This window comes from Macrotis lagotis, chromosome X (genome assembly GCF_037893015.1).
Source record: "Macrotis lagotis isolate mMagLag1 chromosome X, bilby.v1.9.chrom.fasta, whole genome shotgun sequence".
NCBI lineage: Eukaryota > Metazoa > Chordata > Mammalia > Peramelemorphia > Peramelidae > Macrotis > Macrotis lagotis.
In genome coordinates this window covers 655,056,869-655,064,159 of record NC_133666.1, presented here as the reverse complement: position 1 = coordinate 655,064,159, position 7,291 = coordinate 655,056,869, and the positions used below count along the sequence as shown (strand labels likewise).

The window sequence follows — 7,291 nt, the reverse complement described above, 5'->3', positions numbered from 1 at the left end:
GATTCAACTGAGCAAATTTCTGGGTGGCAGCACACAAACAGATATAAAAAGCATGAAAATATTCATCTAAATTCTGTAGAGTACCATGGAATATTTCTCAATCTATCGTTTATTGTGCTTCCTGCTGTAGAACATCAGAGAGGGTCATTTCTGCATCTCTGAATGTTTCCCAGTCCCCCTCATTATTATAGTTCCAATTGGGAGCTGTTCTGGGCTATGTGGTCCTGACAGGTTCATTTTCTATTTTATAACACAGGAAGCATTTTTGCTTTTGTGAGAAAGACATCTAATAATTCATCAAGATCCTTTCAAGTGGGTTCATGGAATCTTATAATGGTCTTAATTTTGTGATTTCTAGAAATGAGAGATCTAAGCTCTTTTTTAATTTAATTACTGCCCAAGAATTGGAAAGTGAGGGGATGCCCATCAATTGGGGAATAATTGAACAAGTTATGATATATGAATGTTATGGAGTACTATTATTCTATAAGAAACCATAAATGGTCAGACTCTAGAGAAGCATGTAAAGAATTACAGGATCTGATGCTGAGCTAAGGGAGCAGAACCAAGAGAACATTCTACACATTAACAACATTGTGATTTGATCAACCTCAATGGATGCAGCTCCTCTCAGCAGTTCAAATATCTAGGCCTACCCTTTTAGACCAGCTATGAACAATGCTATCCCCATCCAGAGGAAGAAAAACAAAACAAAACAAAGCAAAAACCCTTCTGAATCTGATGAGTACTACATTTCCTTTTTTTTTTTGTTGTTTTTTTGCAAGGCAGTGGGGTTAAGCGACTTGCCCAAACTACATTTACTTTTAAAAAAAATTCTCTTATGGATTTCTTTCCCTTAATCCTAATTCCTCATACCGAAAATGACTAATCTGTAAACATGTTTAACACACACACACACACACACACACACACACACACACATCTACTTACTGCCCTCTTGGTCTGAGCTCTGCAAGTTCCTGATCTGGGTTTGGGTCTGAAAAACAAACTTGTGAAACTTACTCCTTTTTTTTTTTTTATTTTCAGAAATTGTGCTGGACTGTACCACTATCAATCAGCTGGAAAACTTCTGGTTCAGAGTATCAGGACTATAGGCTAACTTTAGGTATGAGATTCTTGCCCTGGATATTTCTCTTCAGATTAGGCTTAAAGCTTTAGCTGAGACTCTCTCAGTTCCTGGAGTTCAAACAACACAGTAGCATCTTATTTCTGATCTTGTTCTTTGTCTGTGCATAACCTATATCCTTGACTGCTTTTTCATTCTGGAATGCCATCCTTAGGGCCTGAACAGTCAGTTGAGCCTGGACAGAGCAGTTTGTTGGCAGTTATTCCTGTACCTTACACCAATTTAGGCCCCTCTGTGTCATATCTGAGAACTCTATTTATTCTGGTACATAGCCTATTTCTATACTGGAGGGCTCTTCCTGGGAGTATGCTCCTGACCAGGCTCAATCCTTACTATCTGCAGATCTTTCTGGCTGACTCTGCTGACCTAGAATGGAAAAATATTTACCATGGATTTTTTTTCCTTTGGACTTCCTGATTAGAATTTGGTTAGATGTGTTTTCTAGATCTGTTTGAGAGAGCTATGAAGAGGAAAGATATCATTTCATTTTTTCTAGCTACTCCATCATCTTGACTTTATCTTTAAATAAATGTATATTGATGACTGATTTTGAAAAATAACAAAATATCATTACCATATAAAAATCTAGTTTTCAAATAAATTTCAGCTTTATATAATCATTGAGATAATCTGATAATTTTTAATGTTAGCAATGTTCATTTTTTTTTGTTTTGCAAGGCAATGGGGTTAGGTGATGTGTCTAAGATCACATAGCTAGATAATTATTAAGTGTCTGAGGGTAGATCTGAACTCAGATCCTCCTGACTCCAGGGCCTGTAATGTTCAATTAAATTTAATTGTCAAAATTTTTATCTCTTATTTTTACATTTTTTGTTTTATTTTTCCAATTATATGAAAAGGTAATTTACAACATTTATCTGTTTGCAATTTTATGAGTTCCACAATTGTTTAACTACCCTCTTCTTCCTCCCCTTTCTCCATGGTGGCAATCTGGTAAAAGTTGTACATGTGCAATTATGCTTTCCATATTTCCATATTACCCATGTTATGAAAGATGAATTAGAACTAAAGGGGGGAAAACATGCTATCTCTCATTTTTTAAAAAAGTGAAATATATCTTTCATGATGTTTAGACCAGTTAGACTCAAGTTTGAAGAGAAAACTGAATGGAATGACTGAAATTAATACAGACAAAAATAATAGACTGTTTAAGGTAGCAAAAACAAGAAGCATAAAGTAAAAATCCCAAATCCAGAAAATGCAATCCATTATATCACCATTGGGATTCATAATTACTGTTAAATGATATAGAGGAAAGACTATTTGTTACTGTATATGAATACTTTATTTAATGACAGTTAACATGGAATCTAATGTTAAAAACATCTTGAAATTGTTTATACTGACATTAGTTATGTAAATATTAGCTGTTATTATTTTTCTTAAAACTATATAAACAAGATAAGTTTTTCCAGTATAAATGAGATGATATTAATAAGTAACATTATACTTTTTAAAATAGCAGACATACTGCCATCTGATTCAGTGGAAGAGAAGATTCAGTTTAAAAATATTTTGGTTTTAAGAATTTTACTTGCTCTACAATATTTATGGTACTGTAGGTTTCATTTGTTTTGAAGAGTGAATATTTGTCTGAAATCAATTTTTTAAAACACTGAGTTGTTAGCACAAAAGGTCACAGAATTCTAGGGAAATAATAGAGAAAAAATGTTTTGTTACCAAAAATGCATGTTACCAATTTTATTTTGTATGTTTATTTTATGAGTCATTTCATGGTTATTATGTTAAGAAAGTTCATAATATCAAAATTAATGCTATAAAAATTGTATGCAGAAGCATATATGTTCAATGTTCTTTAGTGAAAGATTACAGTTTTTGTTGGTTATGGTAACTTTAATGTATGAGCATTCTCATTTTTTACCTTTGCACCATTTTCTAGGAATATTATCTCCCTCTTCCATTTGAGAATTGACCATATTATACTTTTACCATGTATTAGGCACTTTGTTAAGAACTGGGGATACTTGGGGAATGGCTTAACAAACTATGGTATATGTATGTAATGGAACACTATTTTTCTATTGGAAACCAGGAAGGATGGGAATTCAGGGAAGCCTGGAGGGATTTGCATGAACTGATGCTGAGCAAGATGAGCAGAACCAGAAAAACACTGTATACCCTAACAGCAACATGGGGGTGATGTTCAGCCTTGATGGACTCGTTCATTCCATCAGTGCAGCAATCAGGCACAATCTGGGGCTGTCTGTGATGGAGAATACCATCTGTATCCAGGGAAAGAATTGTGAAGTTTGATCAAAGACCAAAGACTATTACCTTCAATTTAGTGGGAAAAAAAGCCCGTTATCTTATTATATAATTTTGCTATCTCATACTTTATTTTTCTTCCTTAAGGATATGATTTTTCTCTCTCATCACATTCAACTGAGATCAATGTATACCATGGAAACAATGTAAAGACTAACAGACTGCCTTTGTGGGGGGTGGAGGGAGCGAAGCAAGAATGGGGGAAAAATTATAAAACTCAAAATAAAAAAATCTTTCTAAAAAGAAAAGAAAAAAAAAAGAACTGGGGATATAAAGAAAGACAACAGAACATTCTCCATCTCCAAAAGTATAAATTTATATATATATATATATATATATATATATATATGCTTGAATGTTGTCTTCCATATTATATATATATATATATATATACATATATATCTGTACATATACACACATGTATATACAGACACAGAAGATAAACACAATATAAGTAAAGGTAATCTTAGAGGGGAAAGAGTGAAGAACTAGGAAAGACTTCCTGCAGAAAATGAGATTTGAATTGAAAGGTATGAGCCAGAGATGAGAAGAAAGCATTCCAGGCACAAGGAACAGCCATTACAGATAGAGTTAAGTGAGCTTTCAGGTCTTTTTCTGGCCATTTGTGGTTCTGATGAATGCCTCCCATAATGATGTTCTACACTTGTTCTATATTTGTCTATTTCCTCCCACTGAAAATTTAGTCACCTATGGGTAAAGGGGTCCCTGTGTCTATTATCAAATATTTAAGCAGTGGATAGGATACTGGACCTGGATTCAGGAAGAAATGAATTCAAATCTGGCCTCAGAGAATTACTAGCTGTGTGACTCTGGGAAAGTCACTTCACCCTGTTTACCTCAGTTTCTTCATCTGTGAAATGATCTGGAGAAGGAAATGACAGACAAATCACTCTGGTTTCTCTGCCAAGAAAATCCCAAATGGGATCACGAGGAATAAAACAGGATTGAGACAATTGAAAAATTGTGATTAAATGCCTTTGTCTTTGAAATAGCACTAATCTTGGTTGATCTGGTAGATGATGAGCCTCCTCAACCCCCAATGCACATCTGGGACCTCTTGTGATGTGGGTATTCAGTGCTCTATCCATTTTGACACCTGCCCCTATTGGTACTGAGATAAAAGTTCCTTCTCCTCCTTATTTCCCCAACTCCACATTGAATTCAAGCCTTTTGGAGGGGCCTGTTGTTCCTTGTGTAGTTTTCCCTTGTATCACTAATATCCTGGCCCATTCCTTTCTGGGTTGCCCTCCATGTTCATTATTTTTTTACTCCATTCCTTTTTATCCCCCCCCCCCCCACACACTTTGTTTTAGCCAATGTTGAAGCAGGACAAGTTCATTTTTGTTCCTGTTCATATTTTGTCAAATAAGAATATGGGAACCTGGGAGGGTTCTTCTGAAAACGGAAGAAAAACTGCAGAGTTGGAGAGGGTAGAGTGCAATCCCTAGGCAGAACTGAAGTGGCCTTTAGAAAGGACAACAGAGATGTGTGACCCTGAGGAGCTGAAGTCCCCTGAGTTGGCAGGATTGGGTTGGTAGATATGAGGCCAAGGGTGCCAGTGGATAGACTAGGAAGCAGGGATATTGGGGTTGAAGAGTAGGGCTTTCAGGTCCCACTGGGGCTCTACTCATGACAGGTGAAGGGGAGTCCAGAAGTAGCATGAAAGAGAAACTTGAGTTAGTAAGACCAGGAGAACCAGGAGGGCTGGGCTGGGGGTGGGGGTGGACAGCCTCATTTGCCCACTGCCTACTTAGTTCCTCCCCTATTGATGGGGATTAGTGGAGAATGGTATTTGATCATCCTATTTAGATGAGAACGAGTTGATGCCCCCTGAATGGAGCCACTTCAACATCAAAACCCAAAGGAACCAGAGCCTAAGAAGTTTTCCAGGTATGTGGGGGGCCAGGGAAGAGAGGAGAGTGCTTCTGGGGTCACAGTAGCCTGTGTCAGGACTAAGAGACAGGACTTCTTGGGCCTAAGAGAGGACTGGAAACAAGGGCTTCTACAGGGGCAGCTCCCAGGGGACACACCCTGGCAGGAAAGTCATTCAAGTCAATTCAATAAGCAATAATGCACTTCTTCATTTTCCCCTTTACAATCTCTAATTTCCTTCCTGTCTTAGCTCAAAAATCACTTTCTCTATGTAACTTTACTTGTTTCTCAACTGCTAGTAGTTTGATCTCTGAAATGACATTGCATTTATTTGGTATATGTAATGTATGTGTGTAGACATGTGGACATGTATGTGCGAGCATGTGATCAATGCATAACATGTCTATACAAGTAAACAATATGTGTGTTCCACATACACACATGGCATGGATGTGTTTGTGTATGCATGTAGCCTTTCCCCACAGAATATAAACCCTTTAAGAACAGGCATTCTAAATTTTTGCCTTGCGAGGCATGATGCTTAAAGAACTGGTTTCAGATCTTGGAAGACCTACTCCTCCCCCGGAACACAGATCAGTGATCCTAGACAAGAAATAGGACCTCTAAGTGTGGAGCTTTCCAAAATGGGGAGTCAGCTTCATGAAAAACCAGATTAAAATGGAATTAGAAACTATTAATAGTTCTCAATAATAATGAAAGTAATATTTTGTTATGTTGTACATATTCTATTCTATTTTATATTAATATAATATAATAATATTTTCTATTATAATAATAAAATAAATAAAATTACATTGAAACATAGATAACATGGCACTTTAAAATGAGGTCAGGATGTGACCAGCAGGGATCCTCATGGGCAGTTTAGTGCTTCCCCCTCCCCCATTTCTATTTGAGTTTGACCCCTCTGCTTCTGGTAGCCAAGGCATTTTGCTTTGAAAAGAAGGTGAAGGGGTCAGCTAGGTGAAGCAGTCAATAGAGCACCGATCCTGGACTCAGGAAGAACTGGGTTCAAATCCAGACTCAGTCATTTGAGATGTACTAGTTGTGTGATGTGGAGCAAGTCACTTAACCCCAAATGCCTTGCCAAAAGAAAAAAAGAAGGGAAGGTGAAACCATTGGTCCATTTCCTCTCTTTATTGTTAGATGGGTATATAGTAGGTGCTTAATGAATGCTGATGTTTGATTGAACTTACTCAAGTAGAACCCCCCCCCCCCGGGAGTAGAGGTTGAAATATTATCCCAGGGGTTTTAGGGGAAGAGAAGGTCTGGGAAAAGAACTCTACCTGGTGGGAGAGGAACCAGCTCTTGGTGGGGGGAAGGGTCCTAGGAGGCAGGCTAGAGATGAGGATGGCAGAGGTAATAATAAGAGTAATTATGGTTAGCACTGCTATGGTACTAGAAGGGAGTCTTACTGTGTTGTCTCAAATGATTGTCACAATAACTTAGGGAGGTAAGTGTTAATATTATCTGAAGCCAGGGGAGGTAAAGCTACTCACCCAGGACCCTATAGCTAACCAGCAAGAGTTTAAAGATAGGTCTTCCCAAAGCCAGCTGCAGCAACTTCCAACTGCTTCCGAGAAGGTTGAGGCATTCTGGGTCTGGGAAACATGGTGGATGAGTTTACCCAAGCTTCCTGAAGGGAGCTGGGTCTGGGGGCCAGGAGGCCTGGGCTTCCCACAACACTCCATCTTTGCAGCTCCGTCGTTGAGTCGCCTGGCCTTCCTGATAATGATGGTCTTCTTTGCCCTTTCCTTCATCTTCAGTGTCATTATCCTATCTCGAGGTAAGGCCCAGGTCCAGAGTAGAAATGAACTGGGGGAAGGAGAAATTCTATCTCTGGTCTCCTTCTTGGGAACTGGGAGATTAGGAAGAGGGAGATTGATATAGTGGGAAAAGCATTTCAACTAGAATAAGAGAATC

The 7,291-nt window shown here is 38.0% G+C and overlaps 1 long non-coding RNA gene across 1 annotated transcript; it reads left to right on the top strand.

The window, feature by feature from the left end:
• The first annotated feature begins 4,865 nt into the window (after positions 1-4,865).
• On the top strand, positions 4,866-7,211 carry LOC141497670 (uncharacterized). The gene is made up of 3 exons (XR_012471401.1): positions 4,866-5,005; positions 5,285-5,365; positions 7,068-7,211. It is a non-coding gene; the product is annotated as an uncharacterized LOC141497670 (long non-coding RNA).
• Positions 7,212-7,291: the final 80 nt, after the last annotated feature.